Here is an 8349-nt window from a genome sequence, read left to right as displayed (position 1 = left end):
CATTGGTCTCATGGGGCCCCAGTGAGCCAGGGACAAGAAACTTGTAACTAACTAATCCTCCTAGGGGCTTTTCTATTTTAAAAGGTGCCTTAGAAAAGGCAAAGTGGCCCTGGCCGGTTTGGCTCAGCGGTTAGAGCGTCGGCCAGTGGTACAGAGAGACCCGGGTTCGGTTCCCGCTAAGGGCACGTACCTCGGTTGCAGTTTGTCCCCGGCCCTGGTCGGTTGTGCGGGTGGCAGCCACTCGATGTGTCCCTTTCACCTCGATGTTTCTCTCTCTCTCTCTGTTCCTCTCTCTCCCTCCCACTCTACCTGAACAAAAAATGGAAAAATGTCCTCGGGTGAGGATTAAAAAAAAAAAAAAGAAAAGGCAAAGTGTAATGAAACTGAATTACCACCGACAGCAGAATCTGGAGCTCTGTAGTAGCTGCTTGGTAAAATATTCATAGAATGAAAACGTTTAGGCATCAGTTCACTCAATAGAAATGATAGTCCATGCTTCATAATGCAAGTGTTATTTTTACTGGTGATTAGAGCTATGCAACAGAAAATTATTGTGAATAAAGAATATTAACATGGGGAAGAAGAATATTTAACAAAGGAAAGTGGAACATGTAACAAGAGGGGACTGTTTATAAAAACATATATAATAAGTGCAATGATTCTCTAACTTGAATTGACAAAGACAGATGGGGGAAAAGTTAAAAATGATTTCCTGACTCTAACCACAGACTCTAATTCCCATTCAGTAGTGGTGGATCTGGGAGTCTGCATTCAAACAAGCTCCCCAGGGATTCTTATTAAGGTGATGCAAGGATTACAAAATAAGGAACATCTCTACTGTAGTCTCCAGTCCCTAAACGAAAAGGTCTGCCATGTCCTGGAATTCTAAAGATTAATTGATATCAACTGAATTCACCTGGTGCTATTTAACTCTTTAAAAGAATGTAAAGCCCTGGCTGGTTTGGCGCAGTGGTTGGAAAGTTGGCCTGCGGACCAATGAGTCTCAGGTTCATTTCTGTCAAGGGCACGTAGCTCAGTGTGGTTCGTCCTCAGCATTGGTCAGGGTCGTGTGGGAGGCAACCAGCTGATGTGTCTCTCTCACGTCAATGTTTCTCTCTCTCTCCCTTTCTCCCTCTGTCTCCCTCCCACTCTATCAGAAGAAAAATATTGTTGAGTGAGGATTTAAAAAAAAAAAGTATATAATTCTCAATAATTAGGCCTAAGAAGAGGAACTGAACCATAATTTAAAAATTTTTTTCTTTATTGATTTTAGAGAGGAAGGAAGAGGGAAAGATAGAGATATTGATGAGAGAGAACATGGATTGGCCACCTCCATGCTCCCCACTGGGAATTGGGCCCACAACCTGGGCATGTGCCCTGACTAGAAATTCAACCAGTGACCTCCTGGTGCTCAACCACTGAGCCACACCAGCTGGGCTGAACCATCATTTACAATAAATTCTGAAAAAGCAAAACAGCTCAACCTGGATAATTGCAGTTTGGTGATAAAATATAGGCATAAGTTCAATGTACTAATATTCTGATAACTGATGACTGTCAGGAGTTAACATACGGGTTTTCAGAGCAGGGGCCTCGGGCATGAATTCAGACGTTTGGGGAATTATGGCAGGCCAGTAGGGCAGACCTTTGGTAGTAGGACCAATATGATCGACCCCTAAATGATGTTTATGACTTGGTTAAGAAGTACTCTCCTCTGGGAAGCTCCTCACCTTCTAGGACTGGATTAAATGATTTCATAGGCTAGGGCTTCCTACTATCAGTAGCAAGGGCCACTCCTGAACGTGTTTCTCACTACATACCACCCACATGGGTGCGTTCTTCAAACACCACGGAACTAATGCTTCCGGACCTTTGCCTGTGTTGCCTTTTCACACTGCTAGCAAGCTCCTTTTTCATTTAGGTTTTAGTTTAAAAGACCTCTCTTCAGACACTTTCCTGATCACCCCACTTAAATGGGATTCCCTTCCTCAACTGCCTGTTAAGACTCTCACTGCTCAGTTTTTTGTTTTTGTTTTTGTTAATCCTCACCTGAGGATATTTTTCCATCAATTTTTAGATAGAATGGAAGGGGGAAGGGGGAGAGAGATAGACACATTGATTGGTTGCCTCCTGCAAGACCCCAACTAGGGCAAGGGATTGAACCTGCAACCCTGGTACATGCCCTTGACTGGGAATCGAACCTGAGACCCTTTGGTCCTCTGGCCGAGGCTCTAACCTCTGAGCCAAACCAGCTAGGGCACTGGCCAGTTTTCTTTATGATATCTACCGCAATTTTCAATAACTTGATTTTTTTTTCCAGTTTTGAGTGTAAGATGGAGAACACGGAGTTTGATTTACTTGTATTGTGAAATGATTAGCACGATAGGTTCCGCTAACAGCCATCTTCTCACGTACGTACAATAAAAAGAAAAAGGAAAAGAAAAAACAAAAAAATGTTCTCCTTGTGACAAGAACTCTTAGAATTTACTCTCTTAACAACTTTCCTATATATCACACAGCGGTGAGAGCGATAGTCACGACGTTGTACACTCACTCCATCTTCTTAATGAGATCCTTTTCTGCTCACTGGAATGTACAGTCATGAGGCAGGGAATCTGGGTGTACCTGTGCACACCCTGCAGCGACCAGCACAGCACGTCCTCTGGAGGCCTGCAGCTGACTGGTTCACCACTGTGCTCTTAGCACCCTGCACACACCTAGCTGTTTACTAGTTTACCGATGAATGAACAAACATGTTATTTCCTCAACAAATGTTATTATAGGGAAATGATCAGATTCCTGTCATTTCATGCTTAGTTTTTTATTGCAAAGTATCCCTCTCGTCACTTCCTCAGTAGTCCCCCTCATAGTTCAGCTTCTAACACTGACCCTACACAATAAAAATTAGGACTTAAGCCCTAGACGGTTTGGCTCAGCGGATAGAGCGTCGGCCTGCGGTCCAGAGACCCGGGTTCGGTTCCCGCTAAGGGCACATACCTCGGTTGCAGTTTTTCCCCGGTCCTGGTTGGGTTGTGGGGGTGGCAACCACTCGATGTGTCCCTTTCACGTCGATGTTTCTCTCTCTCCCCCCACCCCACTCTGAGCAAAATAAAAAAAAATTAAAAAATTAGGACTTAAAAAGGGCTCATCCTCTTCCCTTGCAAACTATAAAAAAATACATGCTTTTTGAAAGAATTTAGGAAATACAGAAAGAAAAAGAGCTCATAAGCAGCCAATCCAGTAAAACACTACCAACTGTTACACAACCTAGGACACACAGAAGGATGAAATCTTGGTGGTAACCCAGTGCGGACCCTCCTGTGCCATGGTGCTCCTAAGAGCATCTGTCCTTCTTGGATTTTTTTAATTATTATTTTTTTAAATCTTTATTGTTGAATGTATTACAGATGTTCCTTATTTTTCCCCCATTGACCCCCTCCTCCCCCCTCCCGCCCTTTCCCACACTATTGTCTGTGTCCATTGGTTATGCATATAAGTTCTTTGGTTTATTTCTTCCCACCCCCCAAACCCTTTCCCTTTGAGGTTTGTCAGTCTAGCAATGAATTTGTACTTCTTAATCCCTTCACCTTTTTCACCCATTCCCCCAACCCCCCTCCCATCTAGCAACCAACAAGATGTTCTCGGTATCTATGAGAATGTTTCTGTTCTATCTGTTCATTTTGTTTGTAGATCCCATTGCATCGAAAGATATGCATTCACTGCCATTTTGTTTGTTCATATATTTCATCTTTTTCTTCAAAAAGACCCTTCATCATTTCATATAATAACGGTTTGGTGGTGATGAACTCCTTTAACTTTTTCTTGTCTGGGAAACTCTTTATATGGCCATCGCTTCTAAATGACAGCTTTGCAGGATAGAGTAATCTTGGTTGTAGGTTCTTGCTTTTCATCACTCTGAATATTTCTGGCCACTCCCTTCTGGCCTGCAAAGTTTCTTTTGAGAAATCAACTGACAGCCTTATGGGAACGCCCTTGTAGGTAACTATCTACTTTTTTCTTGCTGCTTTTAAGATTCTGTCTTTGTCTTGAACCTTTTGCATTTTGATGATGATGTGTCTTGGTGTGGGTCTCTTGGGGTTCATCTTGTTTGGGACTCTCTATGCTTCTTGGACATGTGTGTCTGTTTCCTTCACCAAGTTAGGGAAGTTTTCTGCCATTATTGTTTCAAACAGGCTTTCAATTTCTTGTTCTCTCTCTTCTCCTTCTGGCACCTCAAGATGCGAATGTTGGCATGCTTGAAGTTGTTCCAGAGGCTCCTTACACTATTCTCTCTTTTTTTGGATTCTTTTTTCTTTTTGCTGTTCTGTTTGGGCGTTTTTTTGCTTCCTTATAATCCAAACCAATGGTTTGCTTCTTGGATTTACCTACTCTACTATTGAATCTGTGTAAATTATTCTTTATATCAGTTAATGCCTCCTTCATTTCCGACTGTGCATCCATCATTTCTGACTGGTCCTTTTTTATGCTCTTGAGGCCCTCCCTAAGTTCACTGAGGTTCTCACTAAGTTCATTGAGCATCCTTATAAGCAGTATTTTGAACTCAGCATCTGTTAGGTTGCTTATCTCCATTTTGCTTAGTTCTTTTCTTGGGGTTTTGTTCTGTTCTTTCATTCGGGACCTGTTTCTTTGTCTCCTCATTTTGGCTGCCTCCCTGTGTTTGTTTCTGTGTATTATTTAACAAGAGGTATGGGGCTATCTGAGACCAGATGCTGCTTGTTTGAAAGAATTTAGGAAAACCTGAAGCAGAATCCAAGACGGGCCAATCCTATGGTTAAGCAACTGGCAACAGCTTGGGTGGGCCTGAAAGTTGGGTGGGGCGGGGCCTCAGGGAATCACCAGGGCGGGGCTACCAGTGTGAGCCAAGTTGCTGGAGTCCCAGATATGGCGATTGTCTGCTGCCCAAGGGAAGGGCTCACCAAAGGAACAAAGGCCTCTTACAGCACGTTTGTCCCGGAGAAAGCCCCCTGTCCAGCCCTCGCTCCAGTTCAAAACAGCTCAGTTCTTCCCTGTATGTCTCTGGCGCCCCTCGAGCTGCCTCCCCTCTGAGCTTAGAAGGAGAGAGTCCAATAAGTCTGTGTGCGGGCCCTTTAAGGAGCTGCCTGGGGCTCCAGCCGCCTTAGCCTCCCTGAGCCTCAGTTCCCGCTGGTTTTTCCAGCCAGAAGTGATGGGGATTCTCTTCCTGGCACTGGAACCCTGAGTGAGGTGCCTGGTGTGGGACTAGGACACCTCAGTCCTCAGGGAGGACCTTCCCAACCGAGGTGTCCTCCTGATTTTTACCTGCTACACGTGGGGGTGGGACCAGCCCGTCCACCTCCGCCCCTCCTACCAGTCTCGATGTGGTTGCTGCTTTAATTCCATAGTTGTAGGACTTCCATTCAGCTTGATTTCAGGCGGTTTTGAATGATGGTTGTTCTGTAGTTAAGTTGTAACTTTGATGTGGTTGTGGGAGGGCATGATACCATGTTTATCTATGCCACCATCTTGACTGGAAGTCCATCTTGCATTTCTAAATAAACAGTTATGCAGTTATAGTGGGATAAGGAAAACCTGACAAGTAAGTTGGGGTTAAAGACTTTTTTCCACAATAGCCCGCAGTGATCTGGTTGGACAGAATAATCTTTACAGGATATTCTCTTTATCAATATTGCCTGTTTGAGATAAACTAAGACAAAACAAAAATAGAAGACCACAACTTCTCAGATATAGATGATACTTTATTTATACATAAAAAAATTACACCTCGGGAACTCTATTCTAAAAAGTCTTTTAAGTTCAAAATGAAAAGATTGGAAGGGGCAGTAGATAGCCTTTTAATTCTGTACATACTCCAGTCAGTTAGCCTAAGCTGCAAAAAATATACCTCTCTATAATAGAAAATGCATGACATTTTGTAACTGCAGACTTAGATCACATCATGGTATCAAAAGTCAGAGTAAACTAAATCCATATTCTGGAATAGAAGACTTGGCTCTGATGCCACATGGGTACGATCTCTAACCACTGCCCCCCACGTCAGTTCTTCGTCTTAGGTATGTAACTCCACAGAGAATGTTTTCCCTCACGTTATCATGAGAGAGTGGAGAGGCATAAGGGCGCTTGTAAATAGTTTAAAAATGATCTCCCTTGATCATACATATCTGAGTAATAATATTAACATTATCCACCCTATATAAGAAACAAATAACTTATATAATAACCATTTATGTGTTCTGAAGCACGTAAGCCTCAGTATCATGTACATGTCAACCTCACTTCTAAAAAAAAACCCATTAATTCAAAGAAGCTTTAAATGTTCATGTGATTCCTACATCCAAACAAGATTAAAAATGCTTAGTAAGACATGGCTTTTTTTTTTTAGAGCAGGGCTTAATTTATGATGTTTTGCCCAATATAAAAAGAATTTAATTTATCTGATATAAGTCTTATTATGGATTTAGCCACCCTCTCTCATCTTCTGCCCCCCCCACCGCCATTGCGAAAGTCACCATCTATTTAACAGTCATATGATTACTATTTGAAGCACCTACATTTATTTCAAATGACAATTTAGAAAAGTGAACAAAATCATATAATTTAGGTACAATAAACTCAAATATCACCTTCAACAGTTTTTGAACTTAGTGCTCTTTTTCTTCTTCATTTTTGTTTCAAAGGAGGTCACAGTTCTATAAAACTTGGCCAAGAAGTGCAGGACATTAAAATGTTCTTATTAGAAAATGCCAACAATCTCACTTCTCTACCAGATGGAGAGGAGACTTGATTTAACCAGGCCTCGTGCGGTGTGGGAGAGATGGAACGAATACCTTTCCCTCCGTGCAGACGGTTCCTCTGCTCGTTCACTGTCAGTGTTGTTATACTGGGTTTAGTCTCTCCATGGGGCAAAAAACCTCTGGTCTGGCCTCACATTTTATTAAAGTGGACTCAGGGTGGCAAGAAGGAGCATCAGATGCGAGGTGGCAGGAAGATGCTAACTCATGGGAAGGAAGAGACTTTACCCCCTTTTGCGAAGGTCATGAACACTCCAAGGATGAGGGAAGAAATAGTAAACATGTAATATAGAAATATCCCTATGCTCTTAGGATAAAAGCAAAGCAAAAATAAGTATCTATCCAAAGATGACTTTTTTACTTTTTTACAGATTTTCCAAAATATGTTAGGAATTTATAGAAGGATTAGGAAATGGAAAACATTCCTTCCTTTCACTGAGGAAAAAAATTATGACATTAAATGAAAGCAATGGATGCTCTTGCACAAAGTTTATTCTGAGACAATACCGCCCGCAGAAAAAGGTATCTTTAGTCAAAACGTAGCTCTGTTCAATTGTTTACACAAGAAGTCTTTTCATGAATAATTCATCTTTTTAATAGCAACACTCTTGACTGAGCTACTATTTACACAGATGATAAGGAAAATATCACTGTACTGCTATGATTAAAAGAATACTTTGTAGCCCAGCCGGTGTGGCTCAGTAGTAGAGCACTGGCCCATGCACCAAGAGGTTGCTTGTTCGATTTCTGGTCAGGGCACATGCCTGGGTTGTGGGCCCAATCCCTCATGGGGGGCATGCAGGAGGCGGCCAGTCGATGTTCTCTCTCATCGATGTTTCTCTCTCCCTCCCTCTCTCTCCAAAATCAATAAACAAAATAAAACAAAACAAAAAGAATAATTTGTAGCATTCTTGGAATAGTTTACTCAATTTTTCATAAAGCCTAAATGAACTAGGAATCAGGATCTTTTCCCATTAAAACCTTGTGCTTTATCAACAAAGAACACAAAACTAGCAGAACAGTTAGTACTAATCTGTAAGACGATATAGCTTACAGAATTTGAATTTAGGCTTTAACTACTTAAGAGTTTTCTACTGAAGATCTAAAAAGGAAGTACTTACAGCATTACAAACTTAAAATGCTCCATTACGGTGATTACAGTTTTGTTTGGTTTTTTAAAAAAGGCCATTTATAACTGATATAAAAGATCTGTCCCCAATAAATTAGCTAAAAATCTGCTAAATATAAATGGGTAAAGTGAAATAATCTGGAAGCAGAATTTATAGACTTAGAAAGCTCTGGTTGGGAGCCAAGAGACTTCACACTGCTCATGGTTAATGGCATGTCTTTTTAAATTTTATTTTATTGATTTTAGAGAGAGTGAGAAACATGTTCCAATTTTGATGCATTCACTAGTAGATTCTTGCATGTGTTCTGACAGGGGAGCGAACCCACAACCTTGGCTATTGGAGCAATGATGCTCCAACCAACAACCCAGCCAGGGTCAATGGCATGTCTTGTTCTTCAGATTGTCTCCCCTAGAAAAACTTAATAAAGTTGA

The sequence above is a fragment of the Molossus molossus genome, unplaced genomic scaffold (assembly GCF_014108415.1).
Source record: "Molossus molossus isolate mMolMol1 unplaced genomic scaffold, mMolMol1.p scaffold_m16_p_9, whole genome shotgun sequence".
Lineage (NCBI taxonomy): Eukaryota > Metazoa > Chordata > Mammalia > Chiroptera > Molossidae > Molossus > Molossus molossus.
This window is presented reverse-complemented; position numbering follows the sequence as displayed.